This window comes from Nomascus leucogenys, chromosome 10, assembly GCF_006542625.1.
Source record: "Nomascus leucogenys isolate Asia chromosome 10, Asia_NLE_v1, whole genome shotgun sequence".
In the NCBI taxonomy this organism is placed as follows: Eukaryota; Metazoa; Chordata; class Mammalia; order Primates; family Hylobatidae; genus Nomascus; species Nomascus leucogenys.
The window spans coordinates 37,267,875-37,295,227 of NC_044390.1; the positions used below are offsets into that span (position 1 = coordinate 37,267,875).

General features: G+C 39.0%; 1 long non-coding RNA gene across 1 annotated transcript in view; it reads right to left on the reverse strand.

The window, feature by feature from the left end:
• Positions 1-437: 437 nt before the first annotated feature.
• Positions 438-27,353, reverse strand: part of LOC115837059 — a 32,052-nt gene continuing 5,136 nt past the window's right edge. Inside the window, exons 2-4 of the long non-coding RNA XR_004032116.1 lie at positions 25,855-25,987; positions 15,767-15,823; positions 438-2,089 (exon numbers count right to left, since the gene is read on the reverse strand). This is a non-coding gene — a long non-coding RNA (uncharacterized LOC115837059). The remainder of the gene's footprint in view (positions 2,090-15,766; positions 15,824-25,854; positions 25,988-27,353) is intronic.

Below are 27,353 nucleotides of genomic sequence, written 5' to 3' on the forward strand. Positions count from 1 at the left end.
GTTGATCCAGAGTTTGCACTTTGATGTGGTATTACCTGTGGCCAGCTCTCCCTTGATGAGAATATAGGTAGCTGGCCAAGTGGAACAAGTGTGTTTTGTTCAGGATGTTTCTTCTACTCACTTCCACTGTATCTACTTTATTCATATTATCTTCAGATCCCAGCAAGGGCATATGAAGATAGAGGCCATGCAGTAGGTTCTATCTAGGAATCCAAAAGCCACATTTTCCTTGGTGTAGAAGTCAAAGATGACCCTGTTCTGTGATGGGCCACAAAATGTTGCAGAGACCTTGGGAAGATTGTTTCTTGATGTTTTTAAAGCAAAACTTTACTTGATTAGCTAGGGCCTCTGATTTTTCAACTCTGTTTTCCTTTCAGAATCCGAATTCAAGAAAAAGAATATCTTAACAGGTACATGGAAGCATAGCTCAGGTGTCAGACTGTCTGAGATCATACACTTAATGGCTCTGTGACTATGGAAAATATAATTAACCTTCCCATGACTCAGTTTCCTCAAGTATAAACTGATGACAACAATAGTATCTACTTCATGCAGTTGTTGTAATAATTAAATCAGTTAATACCTGTAAAGCTGTTGAAATAATGCTGAACATACAGTTAGTATTCAAAAGGTCTTAGCTGTTATTACTGTTGTTGTTTTATTGCTGTTGATCTTTATATACCATATAAGGCATGATGAAAAATTAAAGAAATGTAGACAAATATTCCCATTTTTAAGTGCTTGTAGTTAAATTGGGAAAACAAACTATGTATGCATAAAATATTTAGGGAGTAGTTAAAAGACCATATTTGAGAAAAACAAATACTTAGACTAATAACTCACATGATTGCTGAGGATGATCAGTATGGGGAAAGATGATCAATAAAGGGATGTGCCACTTAGGAGGAGAGTTTTGGGATAGACACTGAAGAAATGGTATGTGGTGGGAAAATGGCCAGTGTGCACAACTGCATTCAATTACCCAGCCTCCTGCTCCCCCATGCTTGAACGTGTATATGGGGAAGTGGTATACGCTTTTCTATTACTCAGACTTGATTCTTTGAAACACTCCCACCCTACCTTTTAGAGGGTGTGTGTCAAAAGTGCAGTTACTTGTCCCTTTAGCATAATACCAGTTAACTCATACTGGGTTGCTGTTTTTGTTGTCACTTCAATAGGTGGGTTTTCCACAACACTATCAACTTCTTTTTAAGGGAATATGAGAGTTGATTCAAAGAAAACGCTGTTGGCTCTTCTTGGTGAAGAGCAAGGAATTTCTTAAGCTTTGAACACTCTGCCCAGATTCCCTTCTCTGGTGGAAGTATGTGCATAAGTCTACAATTGCATTTCTTTGCATGTCTGAAATTTTATGTGGCAGTTTTGCCAACAACTCCAAATTCTTAGCTTAATCCACCTTAGAGGTTGCAAACATTTATTTCCACTTTTAGTCCAGCGACAAAGAACTTTTGGCCCTCTCTCTCAAGATTTTAATGTGTTGGTGTGTTTGCGTTTATGTTTTAATGGTTTGGTGTACAAGAAACCCAAATGGTTTCCTGTACTGTCGATGTCAAACTGATACCTGTGTTCTCCATTTTAATCCACACTGAACACTATACAAATTGTCTTACTAAAGCACGGGCCTGATTATACACTTTCCTTTCAAATAGTCTTGATGGCTGCCTATGGCATGTGACATGTGACATTCAACATGTCACATGTCATGATTCATGTGTCATGCTTCATATGTCATGATTCAAGACATGGTTTATCATGTTTTGATTCTGCATGCCGTAGGCAACATGTGACACGTGACATTCAGGGCCCTTCACAGCCTTTTCCTAGTCCAGCTTTCCAGGCATCCTTTACCCTTTTCTAATCTTTTGTGAGGTCTTAGGCCTCGGTTGCTTTGATTACACAAACACCTCTCAGTAGAATGACTTTTCCTCTTTTCTTTTGGTCCATTTTCTGAAGACCCTTCAAAGACTTTCCCAACTGGCCCCTCCAGGTCTAAATAATTGTTCTCCTTCTGGGCTCTCATAGCTTTTGACTTCCCCTCCAGCTGGTTGTCAGCAGTTGGTGGGCTTCTAGCCTGTAACAAAAGACATAGTTAATTTAGAAATATTGAGATAGTGGGCATCACAGACTATGACTGCCTTCTGGATCAGTGGAAGGTTCTAAACAGTAAATTTTAAAAACCTCCAATTTGTTCCGTTCACCCACACATTTGCTGTTCTTGGGCACTCTAGATATCTCAGAGTTTTATTAGAGTTTACTTAGAAATCTGATAGGACATTGTGAGTGTACAAGTTGACATTAGAGGCACCTACTCTAGTGTGGGTGCCCCTCTGGTGTCTAGGGTTCGATGTACACTATCTCCTTCAGGCCTCACCAAGGTTGGCCTCATCATATGCACTTTACAGAGAAGGAAACTCAGATTCTGAAAGCCAGACGCTGTGCTCCAGAGGCACATGGGAGTCAGGGAAGCACAGTGGATATTAGCATGGATATCTGCAGCCCAGCTGCCTGGGTTTGAATTCTGGCCCAGCTCTTTAGTAACTTGTATCCATTACCAAACCTTTCTGTGCTCACTATAAAATATAGTGGTGGTATCTTCAATAAGCTGATACATGCAAGGCACTTAGAACAGAGCCCGGCATGTAGTAAGCACATGTAAGTGTTAGTGATTATCATCATTATCATTATTAACTTTAATGAGCACAGAACTAAAGAGTAAATGAGTCAGGATTTAGACCCAGATCTGCTTGGCTGCAAAGGTTTCTATTTTTACATGTCAGACTACCTCCTGTTGTGTCCATTTGCCTCGAGATTAAAGAATAGAGTGAAGAGTCCTCTTCAACTTTTCCCTCAGAGACCCAAACGCTTAATCAAATTATTTTAGTTTAAAATGTATGATCAGTACCTCCTGCACACTTTATGGAGGTTGAAGGCTCCACAAGAATTACTATGAGAGAGTTCAAATTCTGCTTCCACTCAAAGGCATGGTAAAAACCACGTATCCTCTTAGAAAAGTTGCTCTGGGTTAGGTCACTGTGCTTGTAACATTATTGGGGTTTGCCTAATGGTGTTTGGACCTTCCGCACAAAGTCAGGTGGTTAGAAAGGACTTAGAACTTGAGGTATAATAAAATATATATATATATATAAAAACAAAACAAAATAAAAAAAAGAAAGGACTCAAACCAGCCTGAGCATGCCTGTTAATACAGCACATACAGCCACTCTGTCTACCTTCCTGCATCGAGGGGTGAAGGAAGGTTTTGTAAAGTTGTAGGAGTATTTCTTCCTCCCCACCCCACCTTCCTCCTTCGTCTGTTCCTCGGAAAGGCATGGGCCCCACATTGCTCAGGAAGAGCAAAGCAGAGGTGAGAGATAGATAAGAAAGGTGTTATGTCTGGCATGACTGGTTTAGGCTTAAGTTTGGGCCTAAATAGCCATGTAGGGTGAATGTTTTCTATACATTGGCTGTAGCTTGCTATGACTGCATTCATAGGCTACTTTAATTAAGCAAGAGGCTTATATTGTGAGATGAGTTCCCTGAGGGTATTATGCTTTTAATTTAGTTAAATTCAATTAAATCCATCAAATTCATTCTGTGCCTCAAGCTACAACAACAGACTAGGTTCTGTGGATATAAATTTGTATAAGACAAGATCAACAACCTCCAAAAGTTCTAAGTCTTGTTCAGAATACCAAAAATATAAATAAATAAATAACTCTAACCCATGTGGTAAATTCTATGGTGGAAGAATCCATAGAGAACGGTGAGCCCATGCAAGCAGGAGAAATGGCCCAGATGACTGGCTTGGATGGGTGGTGGTTTGAGGTACCAGTCAGAGGAAAGCTATCTCTGAATAAGAAATAGAAAATTTTCACAAGGGGAGATGAACACATCAAGCAAAAGGCAGGGAACGAGCTAAAGCTTACAGTTGTGAAAACAGCTGGCTTATTCAAGTGAATAATCTAAAAATAGTAGCTTGGAAGTACTCCAAATATTTTATAAGATTAATATCTTACAATAGCCATATGAACCAGTTATTTCCATTTTATAGATGATTAAACTAACTTTCCCAGTGATATGGCCAGTTCATGACTAGGTTTGAACAGGACAAGCTACCTCCAAAGAAAGATATAATGACTAGCCATTAAATGTAACCATTATTCTATATGCCACCTCTCTAGATTGAGCCTTCTTAAATAAGGTCAGCCATCAGAGTCATTTGGAAGATTTTAGAAATGTAAAGATTATATTATATTCCCCAGAGAGGGATTTAGTGCCTCCCCTTGGTAAATGGCTCCACCAAAAATGGTAAATGGCTCATTGTTCAAAACTGAGCCCTGAGAGTAATTCCTGGCACCTCTTCCTTCTTTATCTTCCACATCCAGTTTATCTCCAAATTTTCTCAATTCTCCACCAAAAATTCATCCCCAATCCTTTCACTTGTTCCCATCTCAGCTTCCAGTACTCAAATCCAAGCCTCCGCAAACCAAATGATCTCTCAGCTTCCCTTCTAACCCCCTTCTAATCCTTTCTCCAAATCACTGCTACAGTGATGGGATCATACTCCGGCTCAGTCTTCCCATGGCCTCCAGTTGCCCTTGGAATTCAATCCAAACCTTCACCATGGTTTACGAGGCTCTGTACAGTTAAGCCCATGCCTATTTCAGGTTTATTTCATACCACCGTTCCTCTTGTCCTGCCATATGGATGTTCTTTTGCTTCCTCCAATGTGACAAGCTCTTTTCCACCTCAGGGTCTTCCTACCTGCTGCTGTTCCTTCTGTGTGAATGACTGTTTCCATACTTGGCTCTTCCTTAGGTCTCAGACCTTCCCTGATCCTCTTTGACAAAAGGTCCCTTCTGTCATTCGTTTGTAGGGCACTCTGTTCTTTTCTTTCATATCAAAACTTGTTACACTTATATGTGGTTACTTATAGAGATCCATGTCCCCAACACAAGCTTGAAAGTTCCATGAGGATAGGGATTATGCCTGCTGCATTCACCATGGCATTCTTTATGCCTAGCCCAGGGCATGGTCCAGGGCAGAGCCACAATCCATTTCTGATGAATAAGTGATAGACAGAGTGGATACAAAACTGTATGAGAACAGAAAAGAGGCGATTAGATTTAGCAAGGAGGTCATGTTTGCTCAGCTGATTTCACTTAAATGGTGGCGAAAAAGCAAATACAGTGAATTGTGAAGTTGAATGAGAAAGCAAAGAGGAAATTAAATTATTCTCATGTGAAGGAAATGATCACAGTTACTAAGTGCCAGACTCTGAACCTGGCACCTGACATTCATTATTTCATCACTGCAGCAACCATATGAAGGATGTTCTGTAATCGCCATGTTTGGAATGAAATAAAGAGTCTCAGAGAAGTTGAGTACTGTGCCCAATGTCACATACCTTGAACATAGCGACACCAGGACAAGGCCAAACTTCAGAGTCCATGCTCCTAACCACTGAGTCAATGGCTTTTGAGTGTACAGGGGAATCATGGTGGTGGGTGACTTATTAAAACCACTACCATCAAACAATTGTAATTAAATCGGGTGAGGGCCTGGGAATCATTGGTTTTAACAAGTGATTGGTTTTGAGTGATTCTGAGGCAGGGAGCCCAGGAGTCCCACTATGTGGAGCATCACTCCATGGTATGCATCATAAGACAGGAGATCTGAGGTCACCTGTAGCTTCTGATCTAAGCCTTGGAGGCTCCATGACTCCATTTTGTCTATATAATTGATAAAAATGTTTTCTCACAAGTTTATGATGACTAAATGCGTAATTTATAGAGTTAATATGCAGTAGGTACACAATAAATGTTGGTTTCTTTCCCCTCTCCTAGACTTCTCTTTCAAGAACTTTTACTAGATTAGGAATGAGAGACATAGACAATAATTTGAAGTTGTGTCAATTTCTGGGAAAGGTGTTTTTTTTTCTATCTCTAGTTTTCAGATAGGAAAATGGAGGCACTAAACAGTGAAGTAACTTGGCCTCAGGTCACAGCTAGTAAGTGGCAACCCTCTTAACCTCCATGCTATACTGGTGGGTAAGTTACATTTGGAAAGATATCTGTAGTCAACACTTGTTGAATTGAATTTCAAACTTGGCTGATCTTTCTATTGCTTTGTTCTTATGACCTTTCCTTTCCCCTTTATTTGCTGACTTTGGTCTTTGACTCTTCTTTACTATATGTCCTTTTATTTTTACTATAAACATCAAGTCTTTTTAGGAGACTATATAGTATTAAAATCAAATAAATGTAGTCAGTATGTGAGGTAGTGGGTAGATCATTAGCATGGTTAAGGAAAAATTGCACTGTTTGGGATGCTTGGAAATGGGAAATCTCTAGTAGAAGCTTCAAGAACTTCAGAGGCTTCAAAGTAGCACATATGAGGAGATGAGAACGTGAAGCCTCTGCCAGAGGGGTGGGATTGCTTGCTCCTGACACCTTATCTCACCCCAGGTGAAAAGATCAGCAAGTGTCCTGGGATCTTGTCTTGGCCCATCCCTTCCAAACCTTACGTGGACTCTACCCTTTAGGGGTGGCTTGTTTGCAGCTTTCCTCTGGCTATGTCTTTATCATGGAGAAGCATGTGACCCCACATCTCTCCTTCTGTGGCCTTACTTTTAGAATGTGAACACATAATCCAGCCCTGAGTTGAAGCCCCTGCCTGCGTTGTCAGCTAAAAGCTTTGTGTCCATCTGGCTTGCCTTAGATAAGACCTCAGTACGAGATCTTACTGTGTTTTTGATTGGTGTTTTGAGCTCTTCCTTCTTCTCCAGGTGCTTTTGCTCTGCCCTGGGCCATGCCCTGGGCTAGGAAAATGCTTTTCTTAAAAATTGTGTTTGTTCTGACATGTTTGATCAACATATTCGATCTTGGTGCCTGGGTTCTTAGTTGCCCTTTATCTCAAAATCTGTTTGTATAATAGATCAGAAATGTGCATTGCTCTTTTCACCAAGAATTACAATTAATCTGATCATCTGAAAATAGATGCCATTCTATTTTCCAAATTTACATTAACTTAATGTATTAGGGTTCTCCGAAGAAATGGAACCAATAGGGTGTGTGTGTGTGTGTGTGTGTGTGTGTAAGACATTTATTTTAAGGAACTGGTGTATGTGATTGTGGAGGCTTGGCCAGTTCAAAATCTGTTGGAGAAGTTTGGCAGACTGAAGACTCAGGAAAGAGTTGCAGTTCAAGTCCAAAAGCAGTCTGCTGGCAAACCAGGAAGAGCTACTATTGTAAATGAAGTTCAAAAGCTGTCTGCTCAGTTCTCAAAAGAAGATATACAAATGGCCAACAAACATATGAAAAAATGCTGAACATCACTAATGATCATGGAAATGCAATATCAAAACCACAATGCGATACCACCTTACCCCTGCAACAATAGCCATAATAGTAAAAAACAAGACAAAACCACTAGATGTTGGCATGGATGCAGTGATCAGAGAACACTTCTACACTGCTGGTGGGAATGTAAACTTGTACAGCCACTATGGAAAACAGTGTGGAGGTTCCTTGAAGAACTAAAAGTAGAACTACCATTTGATCCAGCAATCCCACTAGTGGGTATCTACCCAGAGGACAAGATGTCATTATACAAAAACATACTTGCATACACATGTTTATGGCAGCACAACTGACAATTGCAAAATCATGGAACCAACACAAATGCCCATCCATCAACAAATGGATAAAGAAACTGTGGTATACATTATGATGGAATACTACTCAGCCATAAAAAGGAATGAATTAATGACATTCTTAGAGACCTGGATGAGATTGGAGACTATTATTCTAAGTCAGGTAACTGACAAATGGAAAACTAAACATCATATGTTCTCACTGATATGTGGGAGCTACGCTATGAGGGTGCAAAGGCGTAAGAATGATATAGTGGACTTTGGGGACTTGGGAGGAAGAGTGGGAGGGGAGCGAGGGGTAAAAGACTACAAATAGGGTGCAGTGTATACTGCTCGGGTGATGGGTGCACCAAAATCTCACAAATCACCACTAAAGAACTTACTCATGTAACCAAACACCACCTGTGCCCCAATATCCTATGGGAAAAAGAGAGCCATCTGCGGGCAGAATTCCTTCTTACTTGGGGATAGTCAACCTTTGGTTCCAATCAAGGCATCAACCGATTAAATGAAGCCCACCTATGAAATGGAGGGCTATCTACTTTACTCAAAGTCCACCAATTTAATTGCAAATCTTACCCAAAAACTCCTTTACAGAAACATCCAGAATAATGTTTGACCAAATACCTGCTATCGTGGTCCAGCCAAGGGAACACATAAAATTAACCATCCCACTTAGTGTTTTTCAAACTGGACCCTGTAGAAGGTATTAATAGATTAGTTGGTGAAATTAAAGGGGAGGAATTCAAAGGTTAAATATATTTGTGACATGTAACCTACTGTACCTCCCTCTTGGAGTGCCATATTGCACATTCATCTGTTAAAGACTTTGAGAATTTCTGAGGTCAAGACAACTGCTTGGCTTTGTGTAACTGCTGCCAGAGGAAGGCAGGGCAGCTTGTATTACGTGGTCCTTCACCTTGCAGCCCCAACCTCCACCAAGGCATTGAGAGGAAGTGGGGCTAGGGTTGTTTCCCTATAAATCCCAAATCCTAAACCCTGACTTTCAGATCTAAATTGCACAGAAATGTGTGCCTAAGTGCTAAAAATATGTGCTGCGAACTAATTCAATAAAATTGGATAATGATATATTCAGCGGTTCATGGGTTTTTGAATAAAATCCCAGGCAGAATGGTTAAAGCTTCTGTATTGCAGTGAGCTGAGATGCCCTGGAGAAGGCTTGGTCTTTCCAGCTCTATCACTTTGCTCTCTTGATAGTTCTTTCCCCTTTTGTCTTCATTTATCTGCTTCATGCTATTTAACCTCCCTCTTTTGACACGTCATGCTTCCTCTGTATCCCCAAGGGAGCTCTAAACAAAACCAAAACGAGGTATACCACAGAAAGAGCAAAGCTGTTGTTGTTTTTATAGAATGCATGCTGTTCTCTTTCTGCACTTGATAGCAAAGGCCTCCTCATCCTGAACTCTATGCATCGCTAGTCATCTTTCCTTAATTAAAGTGCCCACAGGCTGGAACTATGGTATGCCTGTGAAGTGATGATAATAGATATAATAGATATAAAGTGATGATAATAGATATAATTAGTGATACATAAACTTAAGCTTGTTGAATTGAATTGAGTTCATACAAGTCAAACCAACTGAGGGAATCCAGATTCTTCAACCCCTCAAACCACTGGCCCAGGTTGTGTCTGTGGCTTTGACATGACTTCTTGTGAAAAGTGTTTGGGAGAAGGAAGCTGGTTGCACGTGCTCCTCTCATTCCTTTCCTCTCCTCATTTTAGGGAGAAGTGAAGGCAGCATTCCCCTGGTTGAGCATAGTCTATTCCTGCCTTCTCTGTTGAGGCTAACATAGCTGCATGCTCTTATTTCCTTTCCTGGCCAGTGGCTGTCATGGACCAAACTCAGAGTAACTCCCCTGAATGCAAATGGGATAGAAGAGAGCCTCATATGGGGCAAAGCATGAAGGTGGAACATTTGCAAACTCATCTCTCCAGTCCTGGCCGGTGGCAGATAAAAGCTTTCCCTAGTACTTAAAAAAATTTAGATCCTTAAAGCAACTTGGCACGTAGAGTAAAACAAATTAAAAGGAAAGAAAAAACAAAACAACCTGTAAACCGCAATCTAGTAACTAGGGCTAAGGGAGGCAGGAAAGAAACATCAGAGTAGGATGTGCTACATTTCCATGCCACACTACTGAGCGCAGGAGGCGGGCTTTTTTCATTTTTCTTTCTGATGAAATTAACACCCCCACATGAAAAAAACATCAAACCTTCCCCAACTCAAAGCAGATTGCTTGTTCTGACATTCCAGGGTAACTGAAGGAGGCTTGCAAAACCCAAACAGGAAACTGAAAGGCAACAGCATTGGAATCTGCTGGAGAAGCTTCTCTGTTCTCTCTAATCTTTCTCTATTAGAAGTGCCTCTAGCCTTGTAGGCTGAGCAGGGGTGACTTTTGGCTCTCATAAGGTTGGGCTGCCTCAGTGAGGCCCCAACACCATTGATTTTGGCCCTTGCTGATCCTCTCACTTTGGCTGCCTGGTAGTAGTAGTGGAGACCAATTGGTCTCAGCATGCTGCGGTCTGATGGTTCTCTTGACACCAGCACTCCCAAGTTCAGTCTGCATTTGAGTTTTCTCATTCAGTGGGAAGTAAACAATATAGGTTATTATTGAGCAAAATCAAGGATGATATTTAGAGCTTGAATTCGCTGGAACATCATCTCAAGATCAGTTCCATGGTCCTTCTTTCTATTCATGTTCTTTAAAGTATGGTGTCTGTGAAAATGTAACTCTTTTTGCATTTTCAGGTTATTTTGGAGGAGTTACAGTATATACAGGGTGGTCAGAAATAGCAACATTAGCTTCTGAGAGAGACCACAAAAGAGAGATGCACTTATAGTGGTTGTTAAAACTGTTTAAATTCTTAGTAATCAATTGGTGAATGATTGAACCACAACCCACAGTTTGATTAAACTAGGTCAAATTTAAGTTTACCTTACTTGACTACTTGTAAAGTGGGCTGATGTGGCAAAGAACCACCAAACAAGTGCTGCTAAACAGAAAGCACGATGAGACGGTTATTTATTTTATATATGCCTCTAGTCATACAGTTGCCTGTTGTTACTGTGACTTAGGAAGCAGTATTATCAGCTGAGCCAATATCACCTGAAAAACTCCAAAGCTCCGAGGACTGTGCCCAAATGGACTTATCCATTTACAAAACATTTTCTGGCCTGTTTTCTCATCTAAAAACCTACCTCATAGCAGTGTCTGAAGATTCAACGAGATAATACATCTAACCCCTGACAGAGAACTAGGAACACAGTAAGGAACTAAAGAAAAAGTAACTATTATTTGAACCTAGGAAATTGTCAGCATCCTCCTTTTGCATAGGAGTAAAAGGAAGCTGAAATGCTGGAGTGATTTCCCAAGGGCATGAGGGTAAAAAAATGAAATGATTCTATGAGGCCTGGCACATGAAGGGTATACCAAACATTTTTTTCCTCTCGCTTCCCTAATATGTGGTTCAGCCCAAGGCAAGAAAACAGAAGGAGGTTGTATTCTTGTGTTCAGAACACTGACTACCACATTGTAAACTGAGCACACGGGGAGCCAGGCTCTGATCAGCTTTATGGTCAGCAAGAGTTTATTAAACAAGAACAAGACCTAAAAGGTAAACTTGGAAGGAATCAGGAAAGTAAGATGGAAGGCTGCATGTTCTGAGATGCTTACTGGGGAGGACAGCACAAAAAGTGTGTGATTGTGGCAAGGGGTGGGGGAAGTAAGGTTTGAAATTGAGAAAATGATGGAGAAAGCAAGAAGATGAGGCATGCAGAGACGTATTTTGCTCTGAATTATTTTGACTAGGGATGTATTCCTCAAACTGGCATCTGAAGACCAGAAAACCATGGATATATTCATGTGGCTTAGTGAGAATTACTTTTCTTTAAAGAGGCCTGTACATTACTCAGCTTTGAAAAATGCTGAACAAAGGTCATCTCTACTTCAAATAGATAACTTCACTGATTGGACGGTGCCTTAATAGTGGTCCAGACTTCAGAACCACTCTCTAAATTAATCCTTTCAATGATACAGCATCAAGCTTATCAATGATGGTTTCACTTGCTTCAAATGATTAGCACCATAAAGCTGATGTCCTATTCCAGAAGTGTTCATGGAGTCCCTCGGGTGTCGTGGTAAACATTCATATGTGGCAAAAGTTAAATCTAAAAATATCTGAAACACTCTGAATTAAAATAATCAGATTATTGTAAATATCAGCTTGAGATATCAACTATCAACACTTTCAATTTCTTAATTTTGGAAGTTGCTTTTATTTTATTTTAAAATACATCAATTATTCTTTCAGTGGGCTTCAAATATTTTAATACTGCAGCACCAAATTCTTAGCTCTGACCACAGTGAGTACTGCTTCCCTGGTGTATCTCTACACACTGGATGAGATGATGATAAAGCCTAGGAATTGGGGGGCCACCAGATGGAAAAAGACAAGATCTCGGAATGACTGCATGGAGGAGAGCTGCCCACTTGCCCAGGAACTTTTATGAGAGCAAGAAACCAACTTCTGGTGTGTTAAAATTCTACCTTTAAAAACTGTTCCAGGCCAGGCACGATGGCTCACACCTTGTAATCCCAGCACTTTGGGAGGCCGAGGTTGGCGATCACGAGGCCAAGAGATCGAGACCACCCTGGCTAACACAGTGAAACCCCATCTCTACTAAAAATACAAAAAATTAGCCGGGTGTGGTGGCGGGTGCCTGTAGTCCCAGCTACTCGGGAGGCTGAGGCAGGAGAATTGCTTGAACCAGGATGCAGAGGTTGCAGTGAGCCAAGATTGTGTTACTACACTTTAGCCTGGGCAACAGAGCCAGACTCTGTCTCAAAAAACAAAACAAAACAAAAACAAAAAACTGTTCCAATGTAATAATTCAGCTGGGACAAAATATATATTCTGATACTGATGCATCTGAGTTCTTATCTCAAATAGCAGAACACCTTGATTCCTAGACAATGCAGTTTAAGTAAAATATGTGTTACTATTAAGTGCCAGTTATGGTTCTAATTATTTTAAACATTGTCTTATTTCAGTCTCACAAGAATCTTACGATGTAGGATGTTTTAAATCTTTACTTAAAAGATGAATAACTGAAGAAACCAAGGCACAAGGAGGGGAGATATTTTTCCTAAGATCACATAGCTGTCAAATGGCCAAGTTTGGAATTTAGATTATTTGGACTCAAAAGTTGTATTTTCAACTGTGAACTTTCAATCATGCACCAGTTGTACATAAAATCACATGGAGTGCTTGTAGCAGAGACTGCATCCTGTTCACTGAAATCTACTGCCTCTTCTTATTGGAACACCAGCTGGATGGTATTTCCCTTCCTCCCTTGTAGGTAGCTGTCACCCTGTGACTGAGATCTCCTTAATAGAACAAGAGAAAAAAGGAAAATTCATGCTACTTTCAGTCTGGTCCATTAGAAGTTCCCATAGTGCTCCTCCATGCTGTTTCCCTTCTACTTGGTGGATGCAGATGACTATGAACCCCTAGCATATGGGAGAGCCACTGATGGAAAGAGTCTGGGTCACTGAATGACTGCATGTGGAGAAGCCTCCTACCATCCTCACCATGAGCCATCCTATGAGCAAGAAATTAATTTCTATTGTGCTAATCTACAGACACCTTGGAATTTGATTCTAAAACTTATCTTACCTTAATTAATAAAGAGCTTTTTAAAAATACAGTTTCCTGGTGTGAACTCCAGAACTCCTAGATCAGAATCTCTGGGATAAAGACTATGTATCTCTAATTTTTTTTTTTTTTTTTGAGACGGAGTCTCGCACTGTCGCCCAGGCTGTAGTGCAGTGGCGTGGTCCTGGCTCACTGCAAGCTCCGCCTCCCGGGTTCACGCCATTCTCCTGCCTCAGCCTCCTGAGTAGCTGGGACTACAGGCACCCGCCACCACGCCTGGTTAATTTTTTGTATTTTTAGTAGAGATGGGGTTTCACCATGTTACCCAGGATGGTCTCAATCTCCTGACCTCATGATCCGCCCGCCTCAGTCTCTCAAAGTGCTGGGATTACAGGCGTGAGCCACTGCACCCGGCTGTATCTCTGATTTTTAAAAGATCCCCCATGCAGTTCTGAGGTAGCTAGTCTTTAGCAGTATTGCACTTCATATCACAACTGACTTTTTCCTTTTCCTAGCTAAATTCTCGTTGGATATCTTAAGACAATGGTTTTCCATTTATAGTTTGCCTGATTTTTTAAAAAAGCTATAGCTCAACAATTTCTATTTCTTCAGAAGAAGCTTCACTTATTTATTTAAGATTCAATCCATTTGACCCAGGGGATTCAAGATGTATCATCTCATGATGAGGGCACCAAGTCATCTATTTCCTTCTTTCTTCCATCTCTCCCTTCCTGTCTCTTTCTTTATCTCGGCCTGCCTATTCTTCTGTCTTTCTATCTATCTGTCATGGCTAAGTAGCCTTCCCCAAAGTATTTTCCTTCTATTGTATTGTATAAATATAGAGGTTTTGCATTGTGCAATTCCTTGAGAATAACATGTGGCAATTACAACGTGAGATTTCATCAGCTGCTCATGTATTATAGTTGTTACTTTGAAACTGTGACTGACATTTGAATCTTAGGGGAGAGAGGGCATTAAGAAACTCTCAGGAATGATTAGGTCTCCACCAGATATTTTTTCAGTTTAAAATTGAGATTGTATTTCTTGCATCGTTTCATCTATTATTTATTTTTTCTGACTAAAATATTGAAACTCAACACAGTGATAAATTTGATCTCTTTGAATGCCTTGAGTGTTTATAATAGGATGACTTTCTTAATTGTCAAGGGGATATATGAAGAAAGTCTTTGATATATCTAGATCCACTGACAATTAGCAGAGCTGCATCATATAAGGATAGTTAATGATTCATAGAGGGCTTACTGTGTGCCAGTTGCCCTTCTAGGGACTTTGCATAACTTAAGTCCTTTAATTCTCAAAATAATCCTATGAATGAGTCCTGTGTTTATCTTCATTTCATAATGTAGAAATGGAGGCACGGAAGCACACAGGAACATGCCCAAGGTCACACAACAAGGAGGGGTGGTGTTGGGACATGAACCCATGTAGTCTGGCTTTAGGCTCTGTGCCTTTACTATACACACTGACTGTTTTTATAGATAAGCACTGTTCCATGTGATTTGTAAAAATCATTCTAAGGGTATATTCCTTTTCTATTGCTTTGTAACAAGTTATCACTGTTTTAGAATCTTGAAACAACATGCTCTTATTATTTCACAGTTTCCATGGGTCAGGAGTCCAGGCTTGGCCTAACTGGGTTCTCAGGTCATGGTCTTACAAAGCTGCCGTCAAGGGATCAGCTGGGACTAGGGTCTCATGTGAGTTTCAAAGTCTTCTTCCAACAAAGTCTTCTTCCAAGCACACATGCTTAATGGCAAAATTCATTTACTTGCAGCTGCAGAACCAATGGCAGCCTGTTCTTTCAATGCCAGCAGGAGAATCTCTTTCTGACTCAGTGAAGTCCAAACACTCTTTAAAAAGGCTTCCAGCTAATTAAGTCAGATCCAGCAAGTATAATCTTCCTTTTTGATGAACTTTTCAACTGATTTGGGGCCTTAATTATATTTGCCAAATCCCTTCACTTTCACCTATAATGTAACCTAATTATGGATGAAACACCTGGGCAGAGATCATGGGGCTGTCTTAGAATTCTTCCCAGACAATAGCACAATGGGTATGTCTGATCCCTTCCTCAGTGAGTGAGGGAGATGGCTAAATACTGATGGTTTCATTAGAATTTGACTCATTAATCTCAGCTTATAAAAAATATCCGGAATTTGTTTTTCAATGTTTTATACATAAAAATTTCCTTCTTTAACTTTTTTCTAGAACTCTTTATACAAGGTTGATAGCATAAATAAATTAGGAATTTTTTTGAAAATTATCTTGTAAATTTACTCTGCTGGTTAGTTTCCTGAGACATTTCTTAAAACCACCTTGTCACTTTTGTCCTTTGATCACCTGTTGGGTAAAAATCAAATTCCTTAGTGTGTGACAAACTAAATCTCTTATGTACTCACCAAATATACCATGTTGTCTTAGCTGCTTGCTACTGACTTCTCCTCCAGCATTTTATCCTAAAAAGTGGAAAGGAAGAAGGGAAGGAAGGGAAAAAGGCAGAGAGATGGTTACTGGATTAAGTTTGAATCCCTCCAGAAGTTTCAAGCAGGCCCTAGGCCCTAAGAATTCATCGATCACTAACCCATAATCTGCAGTCTTAGCTGGTCTGAGATAATATTCCCTTTCTTGGAGGTTAAAGGTTATTTTCACCCTGGGAAGGTATAAACTAACTAGAGAAACATGAATAAATGAATTACTTTAAATATGAGAAACAAAGGTATAATAATAAATGTTTTCATCCTGTGTATTCTACTGTTTCTGTTATTCCATCCTCTGCTTCTAATGTACAATATTATTTACTTACTTATTTAGCATATTGCTTAGTATCTGCCTCCCTTCTTCCCAATCTTTCACATCCTGTCAAGTATAAGGGCAAGGGTCATAATCTATTTTGATTACTGAGGTATTCAAGAATCCAGGACAAGTTATTGAATGAATACACAAATAATTGTGGTCTGTTCTTAGGATTTTTGAATCATTTAAGAAAAGTTAACATATTGGATTTGTAATTATATTGAGACTTTAAGGATCATTGTTTCGGTTTGGTTTCGTTTTTGAGTTTTTTTGCTGTTTGAGCCTAACACAGATTGGAGGACATTTCTAAAGAGAAGGAGGGTACAAGGGGAGAATGGCTGTGTGTGTGTGTGTACGCATGTGTGCATGCATGTGTGTGCGCATTTCTACGTGCTGTATCGTGGCTAAATCAGCAGACAGGATTGTCTGTTAGTATAGGCCTTCTGAGGGTGTAAACCCTCTAAGGAATAAATGCCTCTGGAGAAATTCTACTTCTTGCAGTTTTAACCCAAATTGATTTCAAGAGGGACACAGAGATCTTCCCTCTGGAGAGTAGGTGCAGGCATTACTACCTGCCCCCTCACTTTAATTTTTCTGAGGAAACTGAGAATTAGAGAAATTAGGTGCAAGAGGGATAATATTTTTGGAATTTCTCCAGATACATCTTGCTTTGTGGGTGATCTAGATTTCTGTCTCTGCAACTTGTCCACCATGATTGCTTTAGGAGACTACAAATGTCACCTCAGAAAGGATATGAAAAGAGGATATGTAGAGGATATAAAAAAGAAGTCCCTTACAGGTGTTAGAAAGAAGTGGGATGTTTATCCTTCCATGCCAGTAGACTGCAGAAAAGGAGACAGAAAAGAGAATTGGAGAGGCAGGTTTTTAGTATATGCATCCTGTTAAGAAAAGTCCAAAGAAGAGCCCAGTTTTTCCCCATCACTGTTTGGGGCACTGGGGGAAAAAAGACTGTATTGGAAAACTCTTTGTTAATGTGTGAGGTGAGATAGTAGTGACGGTCTTGATCGTATGGGTTCTGAAAAGCTCTTTGAGCCTTGACAAGCAGACATATTGGTGTTAAGAAGCCCAGGGAATTGGCAGAGTTCTGAAGATGCACAGAGGCTGTAGAGAAGGAAGGCACAACCAAGGGCAAATGGTTAGGACCAGAGGGTGTGCCAGAAAAAAGCTCCAAAGACCCATGTGGACTGAGTGACACATCAGCTGGGAGGGGACCAGGCCATGCACTGAGGATCCAGAGGGCTCTGACATGCCTTTCCCTTGCTACCACATGATTATATCAGCCCCATCCTCTGGGGAGAGACAGGAAGCTGGGAAGATCCAGCACTGGGAAGAGAGGAATCTGGGAAGATCCAGAGGAAGCTGGGAAGATCCTCTGGGGAGAGAGAGGAAGCTGGGAAGATGCAAAATTAAATGCATCATGGGGGAGCCCATTTAATAGAGAAGAGACTTTAATATTGAATATTGACAAGTATAAAGAGTGCTGTCCATGCACTGGTACCCAGTGAGGTAGATGTTTATGAGGAAGAGTAGATCTATGATAGAAAACAGAGAAGCTGCATTTTCTTCAAATATTTGAAGTAATATTTGAAGTTTTTATCCCTACTACCCCAGGGGCATACCCAAGCCCACCCAGGTGTGAGGGGGCATGGCTTCAACCGCAATCCAGATCCCTAGGGCAGGGCTTTTTCCAGTTTACCCAAGCGTCTTGTTTTCGAATGTCAGCAAAGCTTACAAACTGTTGCCACATACAAACAAACATAGCCTCGGATAGTGGCCAAATTAATACAGATTCTTTTTTTTTTTTTTTTTTTTGAGACGGAGTCTCACTCTCACCCAGGCTGGAGTGCAGTGGTGCTATCTCGGCTCACTGCAAGCTCTGCCTGCCAGGTTCATGCCATTCTCCTGCCTCAGCCTCCCGAGTAGCTGGGACCACAGGCACCCGTTACCATGCCCGGCTATTTTTTTTGTATTTTTAGTAGAAACAGGGTTTCACCGTGTTAGCCAGGATGGTCTTGATCTCCTGACCTCGTGATCTGCCCACCTCGGCCTCCCAAAGTGCTGGGATTACAGGCGTGAGCCACCGCGCCTGGCCTAATACGGGTTCTGTAAGCTTTAGCGCAAGGGAGGCATTCAAGTTTGGGAAAGGAGGAAATCCATTTGACCTGAGTTCTGGAAGGGAAGGTGATGAGGGACCCTTGAGGGACACATGGGAGATGAGAAGGTGTGCTCTTTCTCAGCGTCACGTCTAGTGTGGACTCATGGAGGTTAATCAGGTGCTCAATGCAAAAAAAAAAAAAAAAAGCGGGGGGAATATGATTAGCTTCTATGAACTATGAACTCAGGTTGAGTAGGTTCTAGGTAGGCTTTTCCTCTGGGATCCACTCAACTCCATTTGTGTTCTCAAAGGTATCACAACAATAAGAACAGCCTGGATAGGAAGATTCAAAATATGGTTTTCATATACCCGTTAAACACAACCGGGGCTCCACCTCACCCATTTCTAAAGAGGAAAATGAAATCTGACAATAAAAGACTCATTAAAAAGCTAGAGGTGAGGAAGTAGAGATGAAATAATGAAATATTTTAGTCAGAAATGGACTCTAGCAATTTTAAGATAACAGAACATTTATGTAAGACAATTATATCTAGTACTATTATTAAAAAGTAAAAGAAACATTGCAATTATCTCAAGTATTTTAGAAGTGTAAAGCAACATACTAAATAACACACACCCTTAGTCCTTATATCTAGAATAAATATAGAGTATTTTGACTAAATTGTCAAGATGATTATCTCAGTTCTCCAGTTTACTTTTACCTACTTAGAGAGACTTGAACGCAGCACATGACAGCATGTGGCTCACTGACGCTTTCTGCTGCACAAATGCAGCATCGGTCATGATTATCCTCAAACCCAGGAAGGCTCCTTTGGATACAGTAATATCATGTTAATTCCAAATAAGATGCAGTTTCCCTCAAAAGTCCTCATCTATGAAATGAGCTCCAGAGATTTTTAAGCAAGGGGGCATGTGGGAAATTATATCCTTGTAATTGGTAAGATGCCACCTCATGCAGAGAATAGAGATAGACCAGTTGGGTCTATGTCTAAGATTAAAATCTCCTGCCCATCCAAGTTGCTTCTACTTTGGAAAACTATTGGCAGAATTAAAATAATTTTTAAATCATTAAAGTAAGTAATCCACCCCCTTTTCCATGTATGCACCCTATCAAAGATTTTTAAAAGGGTAAGGGCTTAGGTGGGGAAGAACATAGAAATGTAAAAGGTGGGAGTTGAGGGGAGGGCGGTGAGAGGAATAGGAGAAATTTAAATTATCTGACTCTGAGATCCAAATACTATTTATGGGGGGAGTCCATTGACACAACATCAACAGAATGTGCAGTTTGATTTTGAGTTCTCCAGGGCAGTGCTGGGTCTGTGCTATGCACATGTGTGCTTTCTCACCACTCCCCCCATGACCCACCATGTGCATTTGCTGGTTTAGGAGGAGGGCTTGGCCCTGTTTTAGAGAGAGGTTCACTGACTCACAGTTTGAACTCAAGACCTTGGTCTCATTGATTCTAGACCAGCTCACCCCTGTTTTGCTAGATAAGATTGCATTAACCAGGTAATATTTTTCTCAAACATCACCAGGAGAGGAAATATCAAATTTAACGCTGCAAACCTATTTCAGTGTTTAACCTAAATCAATAATGTAATTAACAAATGTAAATAAATTACATTTTTGAGAACATGGTTGAGGATTTTAAAAAGATAGCTTTTCCCTCCTAACCTTTTCCTATCCTCGTTTGCAGGTAGCTTATTTGTCTCTGCCCTCAGTGCATGCTGAGAACTGCTTTCCCTCCTGGTATGTTTCAGTAGCAGAATATTAAACCTGTGTTTTTAGGTCTGTGTTCTGGTTCAGGTTAGGGTTTGAGTTCATTTTTTGAAATAGCCACCTAGAGATTTCAAACCATGAAATCAGAGAATCTCACCAGCAAGTGGGCATTGTTTGCCCTATTTCTTAATGTCTTATGCCCTCTGGTGGTAAAATCAGGCGACCTCCTATATTTTTCTTTGAATTCTCCAAAGCAAAATATTTCATTAAAATAAGACGGGTCTCTCCCTTTCCCTGCCATTGTGGTGTATGCGGTTGACTCCATTCCTCACTATGTCTGCTCGCAAGTTTTTCAGTATCAAGCGATTTCTGGCCAAGAAACAAAAGCAAAATCATCCCATTCCCTAGTGGAATCAGATGAAAACTGATAATAAGAGCACTTACGACTCCAACAGGAGACATTGGAGAAGACTCAGCTGGATCTGTAAGGACTTGCACATGAGATGGCACTCAGATTCATGCTGTACTGGGGTCACTGGCATCTTACCATATCAACTTGGAAACGTTGCCACTATCTGTACTGTGGGACATGTTTTAATGAAAAAATGTTTTATCTTTGTTTCTGTGCCCTGCACTAGGTTGGTTCAGTAATAACTATGTGAGAACTTCTGTTTGAAAAAAAAAGTTAAGACAGCATTCATCATGATTAGCAAGTTATTGAAAATGTATATATACACACACATATATATATATACATTATATGTGTGTGTGTACGTATGTGCAAGTATATATGTGTGTGTATGCGTGTGCTCTAGTTTGACACTAGGAATGTGAGGTAACTATTGAGTAGTGATGAGTATTGTGGTCTATAAAATAGGCCTATCCTTCATAGAGTAAGGATGCCATGCCTTTATACCTAGGCTTTTTGAATAGAAATGAAGTTCCCTAAATCTGTTGCCTAGAAAAACATATATCTGTACATAAAATTCGACTCCAAGATGCTCAAATTCACTGAGGTAAAATTATAACTAGGATTAATTTATAAAAAAAATTACTTCATTACCCAGGTCATAGCCTCTGAAAATATGAACGATAGCAGAAAAAAAATAAAACAATGGGTCAAAGGAATATATTAATCTGGGGGAGAATTTATGGAATAAATATGTTTTTCCATGTGTATTTTTTAAGAATGTATTTAACTTTTTTTTTTTAAGAGACAAGGCCTTGTTCTGTGGCGTAGTCTGGAGTGCATTAGTGCAATCATAGCTCACTGCAGTCTGAAACTCCTGGGCTCAAGCGATCCTCCCATCTCAGCCTTCTCAAAGCTGGGACTTACAGGTGTGCACCACGATGCCTGGTTAGTTTTTTATTTTTATTTCTATAGAGATAGGGTCTCACTATGTTGTCCAGGCTGCTCTCGAACTCCTGGCCTCAAGCTATTCTCCATCCTCCAACCTTAGCCTCCCAAAATGCTGAGATTACAGGCATGAGTCACTGCATGTGGCCAACATTTTTATTTTGAGAAGAAAGTATATTTTGAGAGGGTGTTAAGTCATCTCTTTTAAAATGAAGTTTTGTAATCATAGGTAGAAATGTTTTTAAATACCTTTTCTTTCTTTTTAATATTTTTATTACCTTTTTATTTTGAAATAAAAAGTGTCAGACTAAAAAAAGTTTCCAGTACACAGAACTCCCATATACCTTTTACCAAACTTCTCCAAGTGTTAATATTTTACTTAACCACAGTATAATTTTCAAAATCAAGAAACTAACATTGATATTATGCTATTAACTAACCCCAGACCTTATTCAACATTTGCCAATTATCACATTAATGCCTACTTTATAGCCAAGATCCAGATTATGATTAAGGTAGTAATGATTAAATTCAGCTTATACATATTTGGTAAGACTATCACAGAAGCGATATTGTGGGCTTCTCAGTACGTGTATCATGGGTCCATTTTGTTGAATATTTCTTATTATTGGTGATGTTAGCCTTCAACACTTGGTTAAGGTAGTGTCTGCCAGACTGCTCCACTGTAAAGGAACTGTTTTTACAGGAAACTGTATTTAATACAGGAACTGTATTTAATAAGGACTTCATCGAGAGAGACTTTAGGTCTATGTAAATATCCTGCTTCTTATATATTGCCCCACTCATCGCCAACTCGTGATTTTTTTTACTTTGATAATTTATTTGACACTTGTTAATTATAATTCTACTGTAAAGAAGAGCTTTCCCTTCTCTCCCATTTGCTATTGATATTGAAGTATATCAGTATGCAGTCATGAATACTTATTTTATTCTATATGCTATACTCCATTATTACCATAATTTACTTTGTTCTTCAGATTGGCTCAGAATTGACCACTGGCGGCCCCTTCAAGTTGGCTTTTGTGTCCTTTCAACATGCGTCCACCATTTTGTTCTTACTACTTCTTTTCTTTCTGGCATAAGATGTTCCAGGACAATCTTACACAGTACTTTCCCTGCCCCAGCCATGAGCTCAGTCATTTCTCAAGGATCCTTGGTTTCTTTTATTAATGCCATCTAGAAAGCAAGATCTAGGTGCTCTTTGTGTTCATTGCTACTGGTGTCATTACTTTTAGGCCCTCTCATCAGACAAAGCTAGAAGAAAATCTGTTTATAATAAACATGTATACATATGCATAATCTAAGTCTCTATCTCTGTGTCATCTATTATCTATCTATCATTTATCTATCACCATGAGTTCATACATTTGATTCCTATTTCTATCTAATCTATCTATCTATCTATCTATCTATCTATCTATCTATCTATCTATCATCTATCATCTATCTATCTATTATCTATTATCTATCATCTATCTGTCACCATCAGTTCATACCAATACATTTGATTTCAGTCCAATACTACAGGGTTAATTCTAGCCTTCCTCCTTTCCTTACTAGTAACTCATTTCTCTAAAAGTAAGAAATCTCCCTCTTGTTATCCAAATATTATTTACTTATTTGCACAATCCTAAAATAAACATTAACTGGGTTTATAATTACTAACCAATGCCTCTTTGGGGCTGGGGAGCTTGCAAATTAGTGTACAATGTTTGTGTACATTCCTGTTGGTCTTTGGTCTTAGAGTATACAATATGTACATTGTATTAATAATACATGTATATAATAATACATTGGGTTTCAAAGTTGTCTTCAGTTCATTCTTTTCTTCCTCATCCCCTTCAGTGTGGTTTGTAATTGAGTTAGGCTCATTTGTTATTGTTTGTATTGAATTTTGGGTTCTCCCTTCACCCTGCTTGATTTTAGTCATTTATTTATATTTTTGGTATATGAAACATTACTATGGTTTCTAAAAGTCAGAACTGTAGAAAGAGTTATACTCAGAGAAGTGTTCCTTTCCCACACCCATCATCCCCTGTACCCCGACTCCTTCCTCTTATCCCTGTATATAAGCAATTTTAGTTCCTGGGTTAACCTTTTTGTGGTTTTCTTTTTCTTTTTTTTTTTTGGTCTCTCTTTCATAAAAGTTGACTCATAATAGATATTCTTTTGCACTTTGTCTTTTTTCTTTTTTACTTAATGTGTTCTGAAAAACAATCCAAATAGGTTCACAGGAATCCTCTTCTATTTTATTTTCTCTTAGAGCCTGTAGAGGTACACAATTTGTTTAACTACTCTCTTGTGTTCAGATATTTACATTGTTTCCAATATTTTGCAATAATAACAATGTCACAATTAATAACCCTGTGCAAATATATTTTTGCCTTATTGGAGGTGTATCTTCTGGGTAAATTCTTAGAAGTGGAATTGCTGAATTAAAAAATAAGTGTATATGTAGTTTCTTAGGCATTACCAAATTTCTCTCTAAAAAGCTTATACCACTTGACATTGTCACCAGCAACGTGTGAGGGTATCTCTTTCCCTACAGATGATTGCCATATTTTTAATTTTTTTGTCAATCTGATAGGTGAAAAATAATATTCCTATAAAGTTTTAATTTGCATTTCACTAGTTATGAATGATATTAAACATTTTTTGCTATCTTACAAGGTTTTTTTATATACCTTTTTGTGAATTGTCTACTCTTGTTTCTTTACCTAGTTCAATGTTTTTTTAAAATCCCTTTTCTTTCAATTTTAGGAGTTTTTAATATATTAGCAGAATATGTACTTTATTATAGAAAGATTAATGTTGCAAGCATTTTTTTAAAGTTTGTTTGTTGTTTGACTTTGTTTATGGTGTTTTTGCCATGCATAAAAATTTTCATTTTTATGTGTCCACTTGTCAATCTTTTTTTTAATTGCCTCTGGATTTTAAGTCATGGTTAGAAAATCTTTCCCTATACCAACGTCAAATAGAAATTCACCCATGTTTTCTTCTGCTATTTTTTTAAATTTTTTTGTTTTACATTTATATTATATCTCTTTTTCATTGGGTCTTTATGCTTATATATGGTGTGAGATATGGATCTAAACTTATTTCATTCCCAATAGCTATCCAGTTGTCCCAGAACCATCTATTAAAATTTGCTTGCCCCAGTAATTTTGTGATGTCACTTATCATATACTAGATTTCCATATGTACTTGAGTCGATTTCTGGGCTAATTTATCTGTCAGTTGGTTTGCCTAGTCATGCACCTACATCCCACACTCTTAATTATGAAGACTTTATAGCATGTTTTAATGTGTGATAGGGCTAGTTCTTCCTCCTAGTTTTTCTTTTTAAGTGTTTTCTTGGCTCTTCTTCAGTGTTTTATGTCTTTCAGAAATGCTTTCCTCATACAGTTTTTGCACACTTCCTTTTAAGTTTATTTGTTTCATGTTCTTTGTTGTTATTATAAATGAGGGTTTTTCTGTTATTACATCTCCTAAATAATCATTGCTTATGTATATAAAATAATAAGTTATCTATGTAATGTTTTTATCCTATTTTATATTATAATAACTTATTGTTTTAGTTAATGCCTTTTCTTAACTTGAACCAGAAATACATTTTTATTGTGTTAAGCCTCTGAGATTTGATTTATTTCTTATAGTAGTTAGCCGAGTCTGACAAATAAAACATAGAAATAACTTTATTATCATCATAAAGTAAAGATATTAAGACCAGAAATATTGACAAGTTTGCCTAAGGTCACAGAATGAGCAATGGACAACACTGGTTTTTAAATCAATATCCTATGTTATTAACCACTGCATATTACCCTCTTCTCAAGGTGTGAGTTCCTGAACTTTTCTGCTAGCTTCCATTTGAAAGAGAGAAACCAAGTTCATTCTCCATCCTTCTTTGTCTACTTGCAGTTCTGTTATTCATTGTAGGGAAATGAGTGGGAGCAGAAGGCAGACTGCTAGATGAATAATAGCATTGGAAGGGACCCACAGCTACATAGATTTAAAAGGGTGTGAACACATTGTACTTTACAGACATAGAAAACTATACAAGATTTTGTAGTTATAAAAACAACAAAATCTCAGCTGTGATTCACCATTCAATTTGTTCTCACTATACAAGAAGTATGATCTTTTAAGAATGAAAATAGTTAGATGGCATTCTCTTTGTTTAAATCTTTCAATGGATTCACATTTGTATCAGAATAAAGACAAAACTCATTCACATGGCCTCTGCTTTACTATCCAGGCTCAGCTCCATGCCTTGTACTAATTGTTATCATACGGTATTTTGATCACTTACTTACTGCCCTGTCTTGTAAACTCTTCAGGATGGAGACTTATTTAATTTTGCATTCCAGATTCTGGTACCATGCCTAACACATGGTAGGCACTAAATAGATGTTTGTTGAGTGAGTAAAGGAGTTAATGAATAAATATTGTTTTCCTACCTGTTTTGATTTCATGGAATACGCTTATCTCCTCTTTAGAATATTTTCTTCTTCCCTGCATGAGGAATGAGTTTTCCGTATCCTTAAGATTGCCACCATTATCAGCTGTGAGCTGTCATGAACTTTTCAAACTCTGAAGAGAAATGTCAAATGAGCGATCTGAGATTCTTGTTTTAAAGAAAATAATCAACTGATATATTTCTTCCTGCCACTTATATTTTCTACTTTTTATGGAAATGATTTTGCATTTGTTGGGATAAATAATCCTCAGTCTTTTGTAAAAGGCAACCTGAAACTTTTATTTGAATATCTCACCCTGCCATTTCTTTTCTTTTCTTTTCTTTTTTTTTTTTTTGGAGACCGAGTCTCACTCTGTCACCCAGGCTGGAGTGCAGTGACGCAATCTTGGCTCACTGCAACCTCTGCCTCCCGGGTTCAAGTGATTCTCGTGACTCAGCCTCCCGAGTAGCTGGGAATACAGGCACGTGACACCATGCCTGGCTAATTTTTTGTATTTTTAGTAGAGACAGGGTTTCACCATGTTATTCAGGATGGTCTCGATCTCCTGACCTCGTGATCTGCCTGCCTCGGCCTCCCAAAGTGCTAGGATTACAGGCGTGAGCCACAGTGCTTGGCCCTTTTTTTTTTTTTGTTTGAAATGGAGTCTCACTCTGTCACCAGGCTGGAGTGCACTGGCATAATCTCAGCTCATTGCAGCCTCCGCCTCCTGGGTTCAAGCGATTCTCCTGCCCCAGCCTCCTGAGTAGCTGGGACTGCAGGCGTGCGCCACCATGCCCAGCTAGTTTTTGTATTTTTTGTAGAGACGGGGTTTAACCATGTTGGCCAGGATGGTCTCGATCTCTTGACCTCATGATCTACCCACTTCGGCCTCCCAAAGTGCTGGGATTACAGGCTTGAGCCACCACTCTCAGCCCACCCTGCCATTTCTAAAAGGCACTTCCTCTCAAAAGCCTGGTCCAACCCTGGCAATAAATATTTTGTAAGTATCATATGTAGTCTCTAAACTAGTTTTCTTGGCATTTGATAGTAATAAAAGTAATGGTTTCTTGAGCTTCATCTGTGTATTAAGACACTCTTGTAAGCATATTATATACAATTTACTTTATGAAACAGATATTAGTTTCACCACTTTCTGGATGAGGAAACTGAGGCATAAAGAGGTTAGGTAACTTGCCTAAGTTTCTTTAAACACAGCCAATAATAAAATGAACTGAGATTGGAATTCAGGGAAGACAATTCCAGGGTCCATACTTTAAATCTGCAGCAGATCACTTTCATCACTTGTGATGCTTGATCTTACTGTACCTCCTAGAACATGTAATGTTGTTTGTGTGCTTCATGTACATCTATTTCATCATCCAGATAAGATCCTAAGATGTTCTTTTTGGAGGAGTGTCTTATTTCTTCAGCCTTACAATGTTTAGAATAGTGGCAGATATATTGTGTGGCCATTTCATACACAATTGCTAAATTGCTTT